Source organism: Tachypleus tridentatus, chromosome 9 (genome assembly GCF_004210375.1).
Source record: "Tachypleus tridentatus isolate NWPU-2018 chromosome 9, ASM421037v1, whole genome shotgun sequence".
NCBI classification, from domain to species: Eukaryota; Metazoa; Arthropoda; class Merostomata; order Xiphosura; family Limulidae; genus Tachypleus; species Tachypleus tridentatus.
The window spans coordinates 57300847-57324447 of record NC_134833.1 but is presented as its reverse complement, the minus strand read 5'-3'; positions in this window follow the sequence as shown (position 1 = coordinate 57324447).

The following is a 23601-nucleotide window of genomic DNA, read 5'->3' as shown; positions in this document are numbered from 1 at the left end:
TCTCATATCTCTCAGGTCCATTTCAAATCCAATATTGCACATTTAAATCCATAACACATTATTGTTAATGAAAAATATTTCTGTTATAAGTCAATGCGGCACTACCTTCTATGCCTCTTAATACGACCAGAAATGTCAGTGAATATTGATTTTTATTTCATATTCTTTATAGAATGTCTTCCTATCTAAGTCAGCGATGAGAGATAGCGGCTGATACGCCCCTCTCTAGTACAGCGATAAGTCTATAGATTTATAACACTAAAATCAGGGGTTCAATTCCCCTAGGTGGGCTCAGCAGATAGCCTGATGTGGCTTTACTATAAGAAAAACACACACACGCTGCTGATATAGTATAACAATTATATACATAAATGGTGATGTCTTAACAGAGAGTGTTTTAGTAGTTGTAATGTATAAATGCCTAGCGTTTAAAAATAACCCATAATTAGAGAGACTCCATACACTGCACGATATTCTAGTTTGCTTAAGGCGACACTGCCTTCTAATGCCCTTTAGAATCTTGTTTGAATTCTTATCGCAAGTGAATTTATTTGTTCCCTTACTCTGCTTTGGTGGCCCGGCATGGCCAAGCGTGTTAAGGCGTGCGACTCGTAATCTGAGGGTCGCGGGTTCGCATCCCTGTCGCGCCAAACATGCTCGCCCTTTCAGCCGTGGGGGCGTTATAATGTGACGGTCAATCCCACTATTCGTTGGTAAAAGAGTAGCCCAAAAGTTGGCAGTGGGTGGTGATGACTAGCTGCCTTCCCTCTAGTCTTACACAGCTAAATTAGGGACGGTTAGCCCAGATAGTCCTTGAGTAGCTTTGTGCGAAATTCAAAAACAAACAAACAAACAAACAAACAAACAAATATAGAGCGACTAAATTTAGCACGCATACTCATGAACCATAAGCGGGTGTGCTTATGAGAATTTGTTTTGGGTATAACCTCCTTTGGGATAGCTACATAAGTAACTGGGGATAATAAAGGAGCTAGATTAGGGTGCAATGAGGTACAGTAGTATCTGTGCGAACTCATACCGTAATAAACCGGGTTTCGATACCCGTGGTGGGCAGAGCACAGATAGTGCATTGTATAGCTTTGTGCTTAATTCATACAACAACCTTTGGCGTATCTCTAAATCATAGTAGTGAGAAGGGGGAGTAACTCTATATAGCTCAGACAAATTACGCTTGTCTTCTAGGAAGCTCATTAATGTAGATTTTAATTCGTAAACATAGCCTATGGATTAGCCTATGAATTTCTAATTTAATCACTACATATTGGAAACAAAGCACATGTGAATTCACATTTTATGAATTATTTGTAATCCACTCGCAAGAGTTTTAGAGAAATTAAAGATACAAACTCCCTTTATTTCAAGATTTAGCTCTTATCAGTTTAGTTCTCTCAGAAACGTCCTCTAGGTGGCAATGAGTAGAAAGATGTAATAAAAATAAAAAAGTCTTGTGCGACTTTCTCTGATAGTTAAGCAGATCCGACATTATTCATTTAGAGTCGTGCGTCTTCTTAGGCGTAGCACTCTATAATTTTTTAAAATAGTTTTTATAGACCATTTAGTCAAATTTCTAAACATTTATATGCATTATTTTATATAAACAGACTTTGACTTGCAATATGTTTAAGGCTCATCACAAAAAATATAAGTAGACGGCTAAAACATACTAAAATTGGACTAAAATGGGCACTGTAAACGTGCAAGTCACGTGGTACATATAGTCTATTATCGATCTAAGTGAGAAACAGTTTTCCACCATTAAGAAACATCAATAACAATTGTAAACAACTCACAAGTTTTGAAAGTCAATTGAAGTGTTTATACTGTGTCTTGAATAAACAAGTGAATGTAATCTAAAGCCAAACTGCTAAATTATCAGGGTTTATCACACCAATCAATGATTAATATTGTAATCGAACACGAACTAATTTTACAAAACTGAGAGTTAGGGTTCATGAGAAATAATTTTCTAACAATTTTAACAAAGCAACGTCAATTATTCCAATGCATAAAAAAGAAACAAAAATAAATATATTTCGTCACACTTGCCTTAGTTTTCAACTACAGCTGTTAGCTAGATGATATTGATTGTGATGACGGAAAGACGCAGAGAAATCCTTTCTACGATTTTTTTTTAGTTCACTTAATCGTATAATCACTAGGTTTTTGTATAACAACATTCACGTTAATAACTGTATATCCATCAACAACAAGAAATTACACGTAAAAATAGGCTAAGGTGTGCATGACAAAAAAATCGAAATATCTCGAATGGACTTCTAAGATTTCATGTTAAAATATTAAATCGCATTCACAGGTAACTCTTGCTGAAGAAAGTTATAAAAAAACCTATTATTTATATTAGGTGAATTAATCACAGAACAGTCTTAAAGCACCTAATGCACGTTTCTAACACCCGTATGTCGTCCAAACAGAATATTCATATAACCTTACTTGAAAATACATTTCGCTAGTATATATAACACAACAGGTTAAAAGTACATTACATGTCAAACGAAAGGTAATACAGTAGTTAAAGCTACATTTCATGAATAGAAGTGATAATACACCCCTTTAAAGTTATGTTATATATCAAAGGAGAGATAATACACGAGTTTAAAACCACGTTTCATGTTATCTCCTAATTTGATATATAACATAACTTTAAAGGGGTTATACATGGAATGTATCTTAAACAGCTACATTACATATTTATGACATGTAATAAGCTAAACTTGTGTTTCGAGCTCCTATTATATGTAATGTAGCTGTAAACGCATGTATTTAAAGATACATGACATGTAATAGCATTGATAATACACCAGTTTAAACCTACATGTCATTAAAGCGATAATAAGCGAGATTAAAGGTACATTACATATAATAGGAGTGCTCATACACCAGTTTAAATTTGCATTATACGTCATAGCAATGATAATATATGAGTTTAAAGCTACATGTCATGTCATAGGAGTAATAATACACGTGTTTAAAACTATATAAGTTGTCATAGGAATGGTAATACAAAGGTTTAAAGCTGCATTACATGTCATAGGAATGGTAATAAACCAATTTAAAGCTACATTTCATGTAATAGGAGTGATAATACATTAGTCTAAAGCTATGTCATTAGATCGATAAAAATTGAGATTAAAGCTGTATTACATATAATAGCAATGATAATGCACGATATAAAAGCTACATTGCAAGTCTTTAGAGTGATATACACGAGTTCAAAGCTACATTTCATATAATAGGAGTGACAGTACACCAGGTTAAAGCTACATTACATGTTCTGGGAGTGATAATACATGAGTTTAAAGCTAAATTACATATCATAAGAATGGTAATATTCTAGTTTAAAGCCACATTTTACGTCATACGAGTGATAATACACCAGTTTAATGCTACATCACATGTCATGCAAGTGATAATAAACCAGTTTAAACCTACATTTCGTGTCATGGTAATTGTAGTACAGCAGTTTAAAGCACAATGTCACAGGAATGGGAGAGATCATACACTTCTTTAGAGCGAGATTACATGTCATAAAAGAGATAATGCACCAGTTTAAAGACACAATACATGTAACAGAAGTGATAATACACCAACTTAAACCTACATGTCATTAAAGCGATAATAATCGAAATTACAGCTACCTTACATATCTTAGGAGTGCTAATTAACCAGTTCAAAGCAACTTTAAAGCTATATTTCATGTCATGGGAGTGATAATATACCATCTTAATGCTACATGTTATTAGAGTGATAATGAACGACTTTAAAGCTACATGTCATAGGAGTGGTAAGACACCAGTTTAAAGCTACCTTACATATTATTGTAGCGATAACACACAAGTTTAAAGGTACGTTACATGTTATTAAGGCGATAAGACAAGAATTTAAAGCTACATTACATGTCATAGGAGTCATAATAAACGAGATTAAATCTATAAAAAAATATGTCATAAGAGTGATAATGCACGAGTTTAAAGCTACATTTCATGTAATAAGAGTGATAATACACCAGTTTGGAGGTACGTGACATTAGAGCGATAATCAAGTTTAAAGCTACCTCTCATGAAATAGGAATGGTAATAAATGATTTTAAAGCTACATTACACGTCATAAGAGTCATAATACATCAGGTTAGAGCTACATTTCATGTAATATGAATGGTAATACATTTCTTTAATGCTAGATTACATGTCATGGAAATGGTAATACACCAATTTAAAGCTACACTATATGTCATAGGAGTGATAACACCCCACTTTAAAGCTACACCACATATAATAAGAGCAATAACACACCACTTTAAAGCTATATTATATATCATTCTAGTTATAAAACACCGGTTTAAAACTACATTACATGTCATAGTACTGATAGTACACAATTTTATAGCTACATTACATGTCACAGGAATGATAATATACCACTTAAAAGTGATATGTTATTAGAGAAATAATAAATGAATTTAAATATACATTTCATGTCATAGGAGTTATAATACACCAATATAAAGCTGCATTACCTATCAAAGGAGTGATAATACACGTGTCTAAAGCTACATTACATGTCAAAAGAATGATAACACATCAGTGTAAAGCTACATTACATGTAATAGTACTCATAATACACCAGTTTAAAGTTACCTTACATATGAGTGGAGTGATGAAACACCAGTTAAAAGCTACATTTCATGTATTAGGAGTGATAGTACACGAGATTAAAGTTACACTTCATGTTGTTAGAGCAATAACAATCAAGATTAAAAATGCATGTCTTAGTAGTGCTAATACACCAGTTTAAACTACATTCCATGTCATACGAATGGTAGTACACCAGTTTAAAGCATCATGTCAGAGAAGTGTTTATACACTAGCTAAAGGCTACTCTATATATCGTGGAGAGATAATACATCAGTTTAGAGCGAAATTATATGTCATAAAAGTGATTAAGCACCAGTTTAAACCTACATTTTATGTATTAGCAGTGAGAGTACTCGGGATTAAAACTACACTACATATTATAGGAGTGATAATACACTTCTTTAAAGCTATATTACACGTCCTAAGCATGATAATACATCAGTTTAAAGCTTCATTACGTATCATAACAGTGATAATACAGCAGTATAAAGCTACTTTAGATATCATACAATTAATAATACATGAGATTAAGTCTGCAATACATGTCATAAGAATGATAATAAGCCAGATTATAGCTACATTTTATGTCATGAGAATTGTAATACACCAGTTTAAAACTAGATTAAATATGATAGGAGTGATAATACACCAGTTTAAAGCTATATTACATATCATTCTAATGATAATACATCAGATCAAAGCTACATTATATGCCATGAGAATGATAATACATCAGCTTTAAGTTATATTTCATGTAATAGTAGTGATAATACGCTAGTTTAAAGCTATCTGTGATCAAAGCGATAATAGAAATATTTATACGTACGTTACATGTCATAGGAATAATAATACACGAGTTTAAAACTACAATACCTGGCTTGAATAGTGAAAATACACTAATTTAAAGTTACATTTTAAAACATAGGAGTGATAATACATGAGATTAAAGCTACATCAGATGTCATGGAAACGATAATACCTAGTTTAATGTTGCATTATGTGTCATAAGAATGATAACACACCAGTTCAAAACTACATTTCATGTAATAGGAGTGATAATACTTTAGCTTAATGCTAAATGTCATTAGAGTTATAATAAATGAGTTTAAAGCTACATTACATGTCAGAGGAGTGATAAGACACGAGTTTAAAGCTACATTTCATGTAATAGGAGTGATAATACACCAGCATAATGCTACATGTCATCAGAACGATAATAAACGAGTTTAAAGCTACATGTCATAAGAGTGATAATACACCAGCATAATGCTACATGTCATCAGAACGATAATAAACGAGTTTAAAGCTACATGTCATAGGAGTGATAATACACAAGATTAAAGGTACGTTACATGTCATTATGGCAATAATACACGAGTTTAAAGCTACATTTCATGCAAAAGGAGTGATAATACACAAGTTTTAAAGTTCGTGTCATTATAGCAATAATCGAGTTTAAAGCTACCTCTTATGTAATGTGAATGGTAATAAATAAGCTTAAAGCTACATTACATGTCAGTAGAATGATAATACACCAATTTAAAGCTGTATTTAATGTCATGGAAATGGTAATACACCAGTTTAAATCAACATTATATGTCATAGGAGTGACAATGCACCAGTTTAAAGCTAGATTATATGTCATAAGAGTTATAATACAAGAGTTTCAAACTACATTACATTTCATAGTTGTGATAGTACACGAGTTTAAAGCTACATCACATGTCATAGGAATGATAATACTCCAGTTTAAAGCTACATTTTGTAGTGAGAGTGATAATACACCAGTTTAAAGCTATATATTTTTAGAGAAATAATAAACGAATTTAAATATAAATTTCATATCATAGGAGTTATAATACACCGATATGAAGCTACATTACATATCATAGAAGTGAGAATATACCAGTTTCAAGCTAACTTACATATGAATGGAGTGATGAAACACCAGTTAAAACTACATTTCAGGTATTAGGAGTAATAGTATACGAGATTAAAGCTACACTTCATGTTATTAGAGCGATAACAATCACGATTGAATTCACATGTCAGTTTGAAGCTACATTACATATGGTAGGAATGGTAATACACTAGTTTAAAGCTGCAGTAAATTTTATAGGCATGGTAGTACATCAGTGCAACGCTACATTTCATGTCATAGGAATGGTAATACACTATTTTAAAGTGTCAGTACCTGTCATAATACTGATAATGCACCAGCTTAAAGCTACATTTCATTATATAGGAGTGGTGATACACCAGCTTAAACGTACATGTCATTACAGCGATAATAATCGAAATTAAAGCTATATTACGATGTCTTAGGAGTACTAATTCATCAGTTTAAAGCATCTTTACACGTCATAGGAATCATAAAATACCAGTTTAATGGTACATTTGATGTCACGGGAGTGATAATACACCAGTTTAAAGCTACATTTTATGTCATAGGAGTGTTGAAACACCAATTTAAATCTACTTTACATGTCATAGGAGAGATAATACACGAGTTTTAAGTTACATTACACGTCGTATGAGTGATAACACAATAGTTTAAAGCCACGTCACATGTCATAAAAAAGATAATACATCAGTATAAAGCTACATTTCATGGGTTAAGAATGGTAATAAACCAGGTTAAAGCTACATTACATGGCATAGGAGTGATAATATTCGAGTTTGAAGCCGCATTACAAGTCATAAGTGTGATCATAAACCAGTTTAACGCTACATTTCATGTAATAGGAGTGTCAATACACCATCTTAATGCTACATGCCATTAGAGCGATAATAAACGAGTTTAAAGCTACATTAGATGTCATGGGAGTGATAAGACACGAGTCTAAAGCAACATTTCATGTAATAATAGTGATAATATAACTGTTTAAAGGTGCGTGTCATTAGGGCAATAATAATCGACTTTAAAGCTACCTCTCATCTAATACGAATGGTAATAAATGATTTTAAAGCTACATTACATGTCAGAAGAGTAATAATACATCAGTTTATAGCTACATTTCATGTAATAGGAATGGTAATACCCTAGTTTGGTGCTGCACTATATGTTATAGGGATGATAATACACTAGTTTAAAGCTACATTTAACGTCATAGGAGTGATAATACGCGAGTTTAAAGATACCTTACGTGATATAGGAGTGATAAAACTCGAGTTTGAAGCCGCATTGCCAGTCATAAGAATGATAATAAACCAGTTTAAAGCTACATTTCATGTAATAGGAGTTGTAATATTCTAGTTTAATGCTACATGTCATTAGAGTGGTAATAAACGTGTTTAATGTTACATAACTTGTCTTAGAAGTGATAAGACCAAAGTTTAAAGCTACCTTACATATCATTGTAGCAATAATACACAAGATTAAAGCTACGTTACATATCTCTAGAGCGATAATACACGAATTTAAATCTACATTACATGTCATAAGAGTGATGATACACCAGTTTAAAGGCACGTGTCATTAGAGCGATAATCGAGTTCAATGCTACCTCTCATATAATAGGAATGGTAATAAATGAGTTTAAACCTATATTACATGTCGTAGGAGTGGTAATACACCAGTTATAACCTACATTACATATCATAAGAGTGATAATAGTGGACTTTAAGTCTACATTACGTGTCATAAGAGTGATAATATACTAGTTCAAAACTGCATTACTTATCATAGGAGTGGTAATATACCAGTATAAAGGTATATTACATAACATAGCAGTGATAATATCCGTGATTAAATCTGCATTTCATATAATAAGAGTGATAATACACTAGTTTAAAGCTACTTACATATTATAGGAATGGTAATATACTAGTTTAATGCTGCATTAAATTTTATGGAAGCGATAATACACCAATGCTAGGCTACATTTCATGTCATAGGAATGGTAATACACAAGTTTGAAGCTACATTACGTCATAATAGTAATAATGTACCAGTTAAAGCTACATTTCATGTAACAGAAGTGATGATACGCCAGTTTAAAGCTGCATATCCTTAGAGTAATAATAATCGAAATTAAATCTACATGAAACGTTATAGGAGTGGTAATACACAAGTTTAAAGCTACATTAGGTATAAAAGATGTGATAATACACGAGTTTAAAGCATAACTGGATGCCATAGGAGTGATGATACACCAGAGTAAAGCTACATTTAATATTAAGAGAGTGATAATAAACAAATATAAGCTCATTACATGTCATAGGAGGGATAAAACGTATGATAAAAGTTAGTAATCAGAAGTACAATATATCTAATGTACAAGTTAATATACCTATAATGTTTGAAATTGCACTTGATGTTATTAAATCTGCACTACTCTTATTTATTTAAACTTACAGTTGAAGTTATTAAAACAACAATTGTCAATATCTACAGCTTAAAGATAATCACCCGTGATTAACAACAGTTCACTTTACTGAATCTACAATAGCTATTACTGTTCATTATATCAAAGTAACAGTAAAGCTGTTTAAATGGCAGTATAAGTAATTAAAGTTACAATACAGAATATTTGAACCTAAAGCTCGAGTTATTAAAGCTACAATACAGCTATTTAATACCACAGTTCAAGGAACGAAAGATATATAATACACGTGGTTAAAGGTACAATACAAATTATTAAAGCTGCAATAAAGCTATTTAAAGCTGCATTTCAAGGAACGAAAGGTAGATAATACACGTATTTAAAGGTACAGTACAAATTTTAAAGCCACAATACAGCTATTTATTGTTAGTTCAATGAACTAAGGCTACATTGCTACTGTTTTAAGCTACAACGAGAGATTAAAGCACTGCTTTATAGCTGTAAGTTTATACGGATAGAGTGTCTGTTCTAACACGCAGAAATATTAATACTAATATCATAAACTAAGTAATGCTTACTTGAGAAAGTAGTTTTTGTCCATAGTCAAATAGCACGCAGTAAAGGACATTCCAACATTCAACACATGGCCATCAATACTTATGACAGACTAGTTAGGCACTTCCCATCTGTTTCAGTGGACGAACACGTCATGTATCGAGAGTAAGACAGTTTATGCAAATCTGTCTAGAGTAAAAAACTAGTAATGAAAATTGTTTAATTTTAACGTCTCTATTGAAATGTTTTCCGTTTTCAATTAAAATATGTGCTATAATCTTTGGCACAAAACTAGCGTAACATATACTTCACGGTCCATAAATGCAAATGTAATGTTATTTTTAATTTAATTTAAGTATTCTATCTCAGTGTTTCTAACCACGTCACGTATTCAACTTCACTACTAAAGTAATTTATTTTGTAAATTACTTCGCGTTTCGCTGACGTTTTTATTTTTACCTCAGACCTCATTAGCTTGAATATTACATGTCTAATAGTTATGGGAACGCTGTTTTCATAAATTGTAACAAAGTTTTCATCGCACTAATATACGTTAGAATGTGCACTTTTTTTTTACAGTGACTTTCAGTTTAGAAGGAATTGTAAGTTTGAGATTCCAGGCTCGCGTCTCATTGCCACAAAATCGTGATCCACTATGAATACGTCATAAATTTGGTGGTTATACCCCACTATTAGATTCAAGTAATCCAACAGTTGCCGGTGGGTGCTATTGACGTATACCTGTTATCTTATACAGTCTTGGACAAAACATTTGCATTTTTTTGTAACAAATAAGATCATTATTACTAAGATGGAATACAATTGCACTTAGTGCTGTCAAACTGAGAAATGTATGTTGTATTAAACATTTATATGTGTAATTTTTAGAACACTAAACAATTTTAACAGACACCTGTAGAAAGATGTGTAATCTAGCATTTCACCTGTCACAATAAAGGTTTATCAAACATACTTGACATCAAATTATAATAAATAGCGTCTGTTACCTTATATATGTTCACATTAAATATTCAGTACTTGGGTGGTCCTCATATCACTTCAATGACAACCGTACAGTGACATGACATGCTGTTGATGAGGTTATTGATGTAATTCACTATAATTTCATTCCAGCTTGTCACTAGAAGGCGCTGCAACTCAGCTACATTTACTGATTACAATATGGAGACTCAATTGGTCGAGATAATCTTATACATCATGCGCACTGGAACATATAGAAAGCGATTATTTCACCATTATGAATATCTACCCAAAGAGGTACTGCGCCACCTCTTGTGGGAAAGACAGTCTTCCCTCATCTGTTCTCCAGAAAAACAACGAACGTTAATCCTACTACAGGCTTTAATAAGCTGGAAGTAGGACTCATCGAAAAATATGACATGTTGCCAGTGTCCCAATTGTAAGTTAGTATGCTGTCTTGCCTAAGTAACACGATGACGGCAGTCAATTCTGGATAATATTGGTCTGCAGATAACTCTCCTTGCAAAGTAACCTTGTCTGGTCAATTTTTCTGTCCACTGTTTTTCTTAATAACCTGAAATGAATGTATTCATGCGATTCCTATCGTAAAGTGTAGCAAGACTTCTTTTGAACTTGACTTGATCACGTGACCAAAACATGGTTACTTGGAGCAACAGGTTTAGGTATCTACCAGTCGGTTTTTCTGGAACAAAGTTTAGTTTTACGATGTTTCAAGGTTCTTGATACAGTACCATAGGAATACCCTACTGTTCTGGCAACATCCATTTGGCAAAAATTTTCCTTTTCATACAAAACAGGAAGGTATGTACATATTGACGAACAAATACTCAAAACAAGTTATACAGATCAGAATAACAACTCGTATATGTTTGTTTAATTATAAACTACCTTGTCTGCTATTACTCGGGCATTTACGCAATAACTACTCTATGTATGTAGACAATAAAATAAATATAGAACAGTATGCATACATTTTGACCAAGACCTTATAATAGTTCAAAATTAGAGACGGCTATTGCAAATAGTCCTTACATAGCTTTTGTTCGAATACCCGTAACAAACAAGCAAAATCTATAAGCTTCACGACGCTGTTATTAACGCTGAATCGAAAGGCTTAGATTTAAGGAGACGTGTTTTGGTGAGGAGACTACAGAGCTATAGAATAAATCGTTTTCAAGAAAAAGAAACTAATGGAGTAGAAAAAACGAAACAAAGACGATTGAAATCTAAGCAGGAGATTTATTATACTCATTAATTTCAAAAGCGTTTCCTTATATTTTTATGTGATTGTAATTTTACTTTAATTGCGTTGAACAAACAAGAAAGTGTTTGTAATAGAGCTTAATGAACAGTAAATACAATTTTCCTTTAACATAAAATGTATAAGATAAAAGTGTGGGTAATGTTCTAAAGTTAATGAACAAGGTTAGAAAGAAAAACTGCCTGGTTTTATAATCAACTACAGTCACTGATCTTTGGTAGAGAAATTATATTTGTTAAAGCATTTTTATGAACAGGGTTACTGTCGTTCAAACATCACATATTCAAATAAAGGTCAGTTAATTGTTGTTCATTCTTTTATTGTAAGACTGTACAATATTTTAGAGAACATTTTGTAATACAGAATAAGTAGCGTATGGCCAGAAATAGTGTCTAAGTTACTTCGTTCCATTTTTATTTGTTTAGTGTGTGTATATATATATATATATATTCTATTTTCACTAGTAAAATAGTAACCTTTCGATGACTACTCTAACGCTACATTCCTTTTGTTATCCAATCATCTTCTGAAAAAAAATGAAACTTTAAAAAAAAATATTTTACACAGTGGATATCTTCTTTTGTGAAATCAGTACGACTGATATGACAGCATAAAATAACATCATCGTACACCGTTCTAAGAGGGAAATACAAATCATTCTGTGCAATTTACTTTTAGCGTCATCTAACGGTAATCGCTGTTACTAATGAGACCCATACAAAATAAAATGCGGGAAGTTCACATTACTCTGTAAAGTGGACTTTTCTATACACCAACTAACGGTAGTTTTAAGTTATTAATATCGCTATTTTTGAATCAATTTAAAATATCCGAGCATCATAAGGTGTAGTCCGTGTTAATTTACCTATAAATCAAAGAGAAAATACAACAAATCATAGCAATATCTTAAAATTAAAATACACATTGAATAATATTTGTACAAACGTGGTACTTGTACAGATATAATGAATCACATCTGATCATCAAATCAGCAAAAAATTATAAGTTAATGTCGCTCTGCGGGTCAATGACAAGTTTGCAGACTTATAAGTAAGATTTAGGATTCGATTCCTTGTGATATAAAGATATCGGATAGTCTATCGTGTAAGTTCCAGCAAAAAAAAACTTTATTTGTTTGTTAATTCTGCACAAAGCTACACGAGGGCTATCTGTGCTAACCGTTCTCAATTTATCAGTTTAAGACTAGTGGAAAGGCAACTAGTTATCACCACCCACCGCCAACGCTTCGGCTATTCTTTTACCAACGAATAGTGGGATTGACAGTTACATTATAACGCTCCAACCACTGAAACGGCAAACATGTTTTGTAATGGCGGGAATTCGAACACGCGACCCTCAAATTACCAATCGAGCGCCCTAACTTCTAGCTTACAACAGCTGAAACTAAAGTAATTTGTAGCAGAAAGCTACACAATAGTCTATCCGTGCTCTGCCAACCGCTGGTATCGCAACTCGGTTTCTAGCGTTGTAACTCTGTTGTGCCACTGGGGAAGAACTATAAGAAGCATACATACTGATCTGTAGTACAAATTAAAAGGTTATTTTCTGTGCAATATGTGCTCTGGTCCATCCAAAAAGTGCAAAAGTTAAATTATCACAATATACATGTAGTGGACAGACACGAATCTAAACTTAAACTGCGCTTTAGTATTGGAAAATTACAGTGAGCATTCATTTTGAAATATGGTTCAATATAATCTTTATGGTTCAATAAACCTTTGAATAATTAGCTTTAAAATAAAATAAAGTGTTTTAACAAATTGGTGGAACTTGTAAATGGTGCAATGTATGGCACATAACTTCATGGCGTTGTATTAGTCATTCAAACTGTTCAAACTGTTGTTCTTAACTTCATCACGAAGAATTTTTGAAATCTAAACTTACTCTTAAAACTACTGCAGAAAACAAATCTCACTGTTGGGTACCAATGGTTGTTTATTTATTTATAAACTCTAGTTATATGTGGACACAGATAGTTGTTCTGTAGTATTAGATAAGTCTTAACAAATAAGCTCTGGTTATTTGTGGACACAGGTCACTGTTCCTTACTACTACTAGCTATGTTTCTAGTTGCATGTGCAAGACAAACAGACGTTTGTGAACAAACATAGTTTCAAACATGACTACATAAGTATTTATTCGTAATTATAATTCATTATATACATAACACGTTTATTAACACAACTTCATGAAATAATAAAAACTGCAAAAAGTTATTTTTATACTATGTTAGTCCTCAGAAACTAAACTAACTCAACGTAACATAATGTAGAAGAGCAGACTTATACATCAAAGACTTGCTTTTGTTTTTACGATGCATTTACTTTTTCACATCGTGTGTAAGTTGCAAGAAACACAGGAAATCAAAAAGAAACACAAGCTTCACACCTTCCTCAAAATTCAACATTCAATGCAATTATGCAAATAATCGACTTTAAACTGATGAATGTTAGCTTCATCGAATATACATACCTGGCAGGAAATATTGAACAGTATTTCAGATGTGAGGGGTTCTAGACATGGCCATCTGTATATGTTTCTCGATGTTTACTTGCAACGCCCAATTCTAAACTGTATATGAAGGCTTGCCAAACAGTGTATGCTATATAAATTATTTAAATGTGACTGGAACATAGTACACAAAATCTCAAATAAACGAAACTAGTGTGAGCTCCAGAGAATCCTACAATTCTTTTTTATTTACTCAACGTTTCGGTTTTATATCTTTATCAAAAGCATACAATTTCTGTGAGTGAAAAACATAGTGAAAAGATTCCTGATGTTACTGATGAAGGCGTAAAACCAAAACGCTAAACAAATAAAATAATTTGTAATATTCTTTTAATTCGCACTAGTTTAGTTCATTTCTGGTTTTCTAGTTCGTGCCTTTAACTGTATCTTATGTGACGTTTTTATACGGATTCGTGTTTGAAAGACACGATACGTTTCCTTTAGATACTAGTATGCAGGTGTGTGTACACATATACATAGGTACATAAATCACTCGACTGAAAACACTGTGTATAGTTTTACGTCTGCACTATGCTTCACAGTTAGCTTGAAACATTTTAGAGGAAGTTAACTTTCGTAAAATAAAAGACAGTCGTTTATAAATACGATAGTGACACCAGCACGAGCTTTCCATTTCCAAGTTAGTCAACCGGGAGTAATCAAGAAAGTCCTGGACCAAGGTTTTAGGAAGTTAACATTATCGGAGTTGTTATAGCAACCAAGAAGATTAGATTATTTCTCATTAAACGGTCTCTCATGGAACTGTTTTTTCCCATTCGTTTTATTCTTTTATTTCCACGTGATGCCCAGGTAAAATTATTGCAGATCTAAACACCTTGTTTTTTCTGTATAATTTTCAAATAAATGGGAGGTCTTATTGAACTTCGTAACTTTTACACGGAAAATGCACCTTTAAAATGTATTTATATATATATTTCTATAGTAACAGCAGCAGAATCTATAAATTGTATGTTTCTCACCATAATAATGAAAGATCCTTACATCACAGGTAGCTAGTGTTAACTTCATGCAAGTGTAAGAGCACTTACCTCTTTTCGCTGGTTTGTATTAATTTCTACATAAAACAATGTCGTTGTTCAAATAACATGTTTATCTTAAAATAGCGGCCCTAAAATGGAGGAATATTAGGTATGCATGATATCCGTACGATTTGTTAATTATGAATGGTGTTAAATACCGCCGAATATTAGTTCTATGTCTTTCTTAAAGGGTTCCTTCTGTGGGTAACAAACTTCCCTTGCCATCAGCCATAGAATTAGAAATGTCAGGAATGCCAAAAGTTTCAATAGTTTCATAGTGTTCTCGATGTAATTAAATTTTGTATTCATGTCCTGGTCTTCCATAATCAGCAAGGTTGTGTCCACGTGTCTAATAACGATCACAGTTATTCCACTATAAAAGAATTGTGTTAAAAAAATACTTTCGTTACCGACTTTCATTAAAATTATTTTCCTTATAACTAAGAAATGTCTTATTCATTGAACTGATAAGCTGCAGATTCCCAAGAAAATTCAAACTACTGAACCAAGCTATTCGTATATTCTAAATAATTAAAATATTTCCGAAGCAAATTTATGTTAGTTCCTTAAATCTGGTGATGTATAGCACGTGAACATTTCAAACATCGAATCACAATCAACAAATGGAATACAGCTTTTGATAACTGTTAGTAAGGTTGTAACCTTCGTGTTGTTCTCTGCTTTCTCATATAATCCTCGAATTGAATCGATCGAGAAAATTACACAAATAAAAAAATCAAACAGCCTCTTTATTAACTTCCTTTAACCATAAACTGAACTCAAACAGCCTGTTTATATACTTCCTTTAACCACCAAGACATCTCAAACAGCCTATTTATTTACTTCCTTTAACCACCAACTGAAGTCAAATATCCTGTTTATCTACTTCTTTTAATCATCAACTGAACTCAAACAGCCTGTTTATTTACTTTCTTTAACCACCTACTCAACTCAAACAGCCTATTTACCTACTTACTTTAACCACCAAGACAAATCAAACGGACTGTTCACCTACTTCCTTCAATCACCAACTGAGTTCAAACAGCCTGTTTATCTACTTCCTTTAACCACGAACTGAACTCAAACAGCCTGTTTACCTTCCTTTAACCACCAACACAACTCAAACAGCCTGTTTACCTACTTCTTTTAACTACCAACTGAAGTCAAATAGCCTGTTTATCTACTTCTTTTAATCACCAACTGAACTCAAACAGTCTGTTTACATACTGTTTAACCACCAAGACAACTCAAATAGCCTATTTATCTACTTCCTTTCACCACCAACTGAACTCAAACAGCCTGTTTACATACTTCCTTTAACCACCAAGACAACTCAAACAGCCTGTTTACCTACGTCTTTTAACCACCAACTAAAGTCAGATAGCCTGTTTATCTACTTCTTCTAACCATCAACTCAACTCAAACAGCCTGTTTACCTACTTCCTTTAACCACCAACTGAAGTCAAATAGTCTGTTTATCTACATCTTTTAATCACCAACTGAACTCAAACAGCTTGTTTACATACTTCCTTTAACCACCAAGAGAACTCAAATAGCCTGTTTACCTACTTCGTTTAACCACCAACACAACTCAAACAGCCTATTTATATACTTCCTTTAACCACCAACTGAAGTCAAATAGCCTGTTTATCTACTTATTTTAATCACCAACTGAACTCAAACAGCCTGTTTATTTACTTTCTTTAACCACCAACTGAGCTCAAACAGCCTGTTTACCTACTTCCTTTAATCACCAACTGAACTTAAACAGCCTGTTTACATACTTCCTTTAACCACCAAGACAACTCAAACAGCCTGTTTACCTACTTCTTTTACCAACCAAATGAAGTCAAATAGCCTGTTTATCTACTTCTTTTAACCACCAACTCAACTCAAACAGCCTGTTTACCTACTTACTTTAACTACCAACTGAAATCAAATAGCCTGTTTATCTACTTTTTAATTACCAACTAAAGTCAAACAGCCTGTTTATCTACTTTCTTTAACCACCTGCTCAACTCAAACAGCCTATTTACCTGTTCTTTTAACCACCAAACAACTCAAACAGCCTGTTTACCTACTTCCTTCAACCACCAACACAACTCAAACAGCCTGTTTACCTGCTTATGAGAAAATATTACTCGACTACGGATATTATGATAACACTATATTTTACACAAAATTTTCAACTACTACTCGGCTACAAATGTTTTAATCAAGGTATATTAAATGTAATAGTGTAAACCATTATTTGGATACAAATGTTTTGATCACTGTATATTACACATAATAGTATAAACCATTACGTGGGTACCGATGTTTTGACAAGATTATATTGCACATAACAGTATAAACCAACACTCAGATACAAATGTTTTGATTATGGTGTATTGCAAAAAATATTATATATTATTATCATACTAGAAGTGTTATGAATATTGTTTATTAAACACAATATTACAAACTAATTTTCTACAAACTGTCTAATCACAGCATTGTATACTACATGAATCATTGAAAACAATATATGTAAAAACTTGTCTTCATATATACTGAGCGGAGTCTATCACATACAATGTAGAAAAATATTAAATACGTCCTACTCTCGTTTTACAAATAATTGGATGTTATTTGGTCCTGTCCATCTCTCAAGACAAAGCGATGAACATAATGGAGCAGGCTGTTTTCCAATAACTGTAGTGTGCGTTACAAGAGTGACGATTAAACGTAAGTATTTAGCCCGGTGGAAGTGGCCTAAGAGCTGCCTGTGATTACTGTATACTAGTTTTCTGCCTTTAATATATCAGTTGAAAATCAATGGTAACTATGCGCAGATAGCGGAAGCTTTACTAACTATTTTATATTAAGCCTAACTAACCTATTTAGGGTCGGCGATACTTACGTCTAGTTGAATCAGTGTAGCATGTTATTAATAATTTCTTTATCCTAGCAATCTTTAAATCCTTCTTCCCTATATTCCTACTGTACATTTCTTTTGATCTGCGTTTCTTTAATGTGTACTTCAGTACCGATTTATGGCATATTAAAACAGACCTTAATTAATGTAGCAACATAAAGAAAATATAAACAATAAGCTACAAGGGAAGTTCTGTCTAATCCCATTATGTCTACATAGTGCACTGCTATAGTTGCGTCATTAATGTTCATGTTGCGTGAACTTGTTAATTTAGTTTTTTACTAGATTGACAAATGAACGAACTTTATTTTTTGAACACATTCTTGTTTTTTAAAAAATATATATTTAAGAAAAATATGTTACGTATTCGATACTACAAAGTACAAAGAAAATACAGTTCAACGCAGCATAATGCCTTACTCCTAAGGAAATCTAAAGCATGGCTTACACAATTAAGATAAAAATACGAATGCTTTCAGAAGTACAAACTGGAGTGAGGAAAGTTTAATTATTATTTCCTTAAACTTTGAGCACACTATACTATTTATATGTATTACTTATGTTTATTATTGATTTTTATTGTTTAATATTATTTTTTATTGTTCAGTCAATAATTATTTCCTTGTAAAACTGCTATTCCAACAGCTAGTACGTTTATTTACATTGTTCAAGAAAATAATTGCTCCTTAGATGTTTTGTTTTCCATCAGTTAATACTTTATTAACATTGTTCAAGAGTCTATAGTTGACAGTTAGATTTCTTCCAACAGTTAGTACCTTTATTGACAATACTCAATAGTTGCTAGTGAGAAGACATAGTTAACACATTCTTCATCAGAAAGCTTCTAAAGGTGAAAAATAAAAAGCGCTAGAAAAAAAAAGACAACAATTTCAAACCTGTTAAAATAGACTATTGATAAAGTAACCCTCGCTACTATCGGCGAAGAACTTCATGACATCAAATCTAGTTCGAAAGAGTAACTTGCATATGATCAATGACCTTCCAAATCTATAATAATCGCACATAAGTAATTTGCATAATAACGTCTAGTCGTAGTAGAGCTGATACATATAGATTACCTCATCGATATACAATGACTGGTTTCTTTAATGTTTATTGTATTCTAAATCCATTCTTTCAATTCTTACTATTGAGTTGCCTCGCTGACCTGAATATTTTCCTTAGAAACCAAGCACGTGAATATTTGCATAACTATTTACTATTTATGTATATATTTATTACACAGTCGTTTTATTACGAAATGTTTCTCAAGAGCAAACAATAGTGTTCTCCATAGTTACTACACGTCAGAATGTGGAGAGTTTGTTTAAACTTGGAACAGCAGACTTACAACACTGGAAACCAGTAAATACCAGAGGAAGGAAGAGTATCTTGTACTTAATAATATAGAAAAGAATAATCATTTAAAGTGAATAATAACTGACATCTTTAAAACCATCTAAAGTGCTGTCTGTTGTTGCTACTTACAAAAATGTGGAGGGGTCATTTCATCTTAACAATAACTGACATTTCAAGAACCATATAAAGTGTTGTCTGCTGTTGTTACATATGATTATATAGAAGGTATGCTTAACTTTAAAGAATAACTAACATAAGAAAGTCCAGCAGGGACTGGGGAACAACTACCGTTACTGAGAAAGCGATGTCTAACTTTTTATCTTTTACTAAACAATAGTAAGCGTTTCCTTCATTCTTAGAACATAAATTCAACCCATTTAATACACGAATTTGGCCCATCCTCGAGATCTTAAACATTTATATACCTAGTGAATTAAGTCAGTCAATTAAAGTACATAATTAACTACGTATTCATGTAAGTATCCGTTTCAAAATAAAACAGCCACTTTAACGGTGGTATAACATCTGTGTTTAACCCACCTACGATGTAAAATTGATAACTGAATTGAAGGAAATATCAGGTCAAAGTGCCCTAAGTGGCATCATGTACTATTCAAACATAATATTTTTGTAACTCAGATATCACTTTACATCTACCGTAGAATCACAAAAAGGGTCTTTAGCAGGTAAAAAAACATTATATAATGATCTTAGAAGTGAATGTCTATCGAAGTAGGCTTAATGTGAACAGTTTTGTGTTTCGTCCATCACTGTGAATGTATATTGAAGTAGGCTTAAGAAGAGCTCTATTGTGTTTCGTCCATCACAGATGGAAAGTGGAGTAAAAGTGTAGGATAAGCTTTCTCGTCCAAACAAATAAATAAATAATACTAAAACTCCATCATACATAGAGAAACAAAACTAATGCATGACAATACCAGAAACGTCTAAACATAGAAGTGTGGAGTCCACTGACTTACTCTTCGTAGGAAACATGCGTAATATTTTATTTATAGACATTATGAAGTTTCAGCTATCACTGCGTAATACTATTTTTGAAACAAAAACTCATCTACGATATAGGACGAGTATTCTAAAAATATATAATTTTCTGTGCCTTTCAAGCGTTGTTTTTTTTATTTAAAAGTTTTGATTCTGGTTGCACAAAACATGTTTGCGCTTAGCTATTGACAGATTTGAGCTGATAGAAGAAAGGCGGCTTGTAGAAAATAAAACCATCTAATACTCTTGTCTGCGACAAAAGTGGGATTTGACTGTCACTCTTAATATCAACTCACATTTCCAAAGAGGGGGCGTGTTTTTGCGGCAACCACACAAACGTATAACTTTTAAACAAAAAGCATCCCTTTCGAGACTGTGTTTAGCACGTAATCGGATTGAAATTGTGGAAATAGTGTTAATGGATAAGTTTTGGCTTCACGTGTTGGGTGTTTAATGGAAAGTTTGCATATGAACTTTATATTGAACGTCTGCAGTGACGACATACTGAAAGAGACAATTATTAAAATGAATGTCTGATCGACGTCTAACTATTACGTATTGCGGCGAGTTCTTAAACTTAATAAATCAGTTGATTTGATACACGTGGCGAAACAAATATAACCTTGGAGAAAGTGGTTTTAATCCTGGAAAGGGAACGTGAATAAAGTACTACACATTTATATCCTTAAGTGCTCCAAATTATACGCCAAAGTAAGTTCAAGCTGAATAGCAATTTATGTGTAGCAGCTGTTCCATGAGAAATAGGGTTCTGCGAACAAAAATACAGGAAAAATAAGTGAAAGATTAAAATATACCTACTGTGTACTTTAAAATATTTTCCCGGTTCTATGGAATTAGGTTTTATCATCACAGAAATGAGGAAGAAGGTAGGTAGGGCTAGAATACAAGGAACAACTATCACGTATTATTTTGTTAGAAGAAACCTTTTCATCACAAAAACTAATAAAATTAATGCACAGCCCATTAGCAAGAGCACGCGCTGAAATATATGTTAAATTTTCAAATCTATGTATTACGAATGTGTTAAATATCTTGAGGTCACAGTTCATTATCAATACAAGTACTGGAACTGTTTTAAATATCTTCATGCAACAGTTCACTGTCACTACATGTATAATACTATATTAAACATTTTCATATCACATTTAACATTATGCATGTACTATAACTGTACTAAACATCTTAATGTCACAGTTACTTTTGACACATATATGATACCATGGTACTGTATTAAACATCTTGACGTTACAGTGGATATTAATACATGTATTATAACTGTATTAAACATCTTGACGTCACAGTGGCTATTAATAGATGTATTATAACTGTATTAAACATCTAGAAGTCATAGTACATTATCAATATCGGTATCATAACTATATCAAATACCTCGATGTCAGAGTTATTATTAAACTACACTAAACACCTTGATGTCACAGTTGCTATAAATACGTGTATAATAACTTTATTAAACATTTTGAAGTCATAGCTCACTATCAATACATGTATTATAATTCTTTTAAACATCTTGACGTCACAGTTCACTATCAATACATGTATGATACTATATTAAACATTTTGATGTCACATTTACTATTAATACATGTATTATAACTGTAACAAAATATTTTAATGCCACAGTTACTATTAATAGATGTATTATATCTATAATAAACATTTTGAAGTCACAGCTACTATTAACACATGTATGATACAACGATAGTGTATTACACATCTTGGAGTCAAAGTTGCCATTAATTCATGTATTAAACTGTATTAAGTATCTTGAAGTCATAGTTCACTAACAATACAGGTATTATAACCTTACTAAACATCTGGATGTCACAGTTCACTATCAATAAATGTATTATAACTATAAAAAACATTTTGAAGTCACAGTTACTATTAACGCATGTATGATACAATGATATTGTATTAAACAACTTGGTGTCAAAGTTGATATTAACTTCTATTATATTGACATATATTAACTTCTAATAAATATCTTGATGTTATAGTTTACTATCAATACAGGTATTATAACTGTATTAATTATTTTGAAGTCATGGTTCACTATCAATGTATGTACTATAACTGTAATAAACATTTTGATGTAACAGTTCACTATGAGTAAGGCCTGTCATAACCAGATGGGTTAAGGCGTTCGACTCGTCATCTGAGGGTCGCATGTTTGAATCCTCGTTGTACCAAACATGCTCGCCCTTTCAGCCGAGGGGGCGTTATAACGTGACGATCAATCCCACTATTCGTTGGTAAAAGAGTAGCCCAAGAGTTGGCCGTGGGTGGTGATGACTAGCCGCCTTTCCTCTAGTCTTACACTGCTAAATTGTGGACGGCTAGCGCAGATAGCCCTTGAGTAGCTTTGCGCGAAATTAATAAAACAACAACAAACGAAACACTATGAGTATACGTATTAAACCTTTATTAAACATCGTGATGTCACATTTACCATTAATAGAAACATTATAACTGTAGTAAACATCTTGAAGTCACAGCTCACTATCAATACGTGTATTATAACTATATTAAACATCTTAATGTCACATATACTATTAATACATATATTATAACTGTACTACACATTTTGATGTCACAGTTCACTATCAATACATGTATTATAACTGTACTAGATAACTTGATGTCACATATACTATTAATACATATATTATAACTGTACTACACATCTTAATGTCACAGTTCACTATCAATATATGTATTATTACTGTACTAAATATTTTGACGTTATATGTCTCTATCAATATATGTATGATACTATATTAAACGCCTTGTTATCACATTGCCTATTAACACATGTATTACACCTGTACTAAACATCTTAATATCACAGGTACTTTTAATACATGTATTATAACTGTACTAAAAATCCTTGATG